Source organism: Pterocles gutturalis, unplaced genomic scaffold (assembly GCF_000699245.1).
Source record: "Pterocles gutturalis isolate BGI_N339 unplaced genomic scaffold, ASM69924v1 scaffold27858, whole genome shotgun sequence".
Taxonomy (NCBI): Eukaryota; Metazoa; Chordata; class Aves; order Pterocliformes; family Pteroclidae; genus Pterocles; species Pterocles gutturalis.
In genome coordinates, this window is record NW_010123822.1 from 415 (window position 1) to 692 (window position 278).

At 65.1% G+C, this 278-nt stretch overlaps 1 protein-coding gene across 1 annotated transcript in view; it reads right to left on the minus strand.

Moving 5' to 3' along the window:
* OBSL1 (obscurin-like 1) overlaps nt 1–278 on the minus strand; it is a gene marked incomplete at both ends in the record, with an annotated part of 6,138 nt that overhangs the window by 403 nt on the left and 5,457 nt on the right. The window lies entirely within an intron of this gene.

A 278-nucleotide genomic window follows, 5' to 3' on the forward strand; every position in this document is an offset into this window, starting at 1 on the left:
CTGCCATGCCCCAGCTCTTGCGGTACCCACCCAGCTCTGCCCCAGGACAGAGCTGAGGCATGCAAAGGGGGGATGCGGGTAGGCAAGCAAAGGGGGGATGCGGGTAGGCAAGCACCTCGTCAGCAAGCCCCAGCAGTGCTAATTGCTGTGTGCGGTGCCAGCACCAGCCCCTCTGGCTGCCCAACTGGGGAGCGCCCACCCCTCCGCCGTGTCCCTGTTTCAGAGGCCACCAGGTCCCACCCGGTGCTTCTGTCTTGGCTCAGCCCTTGGCATTTGCT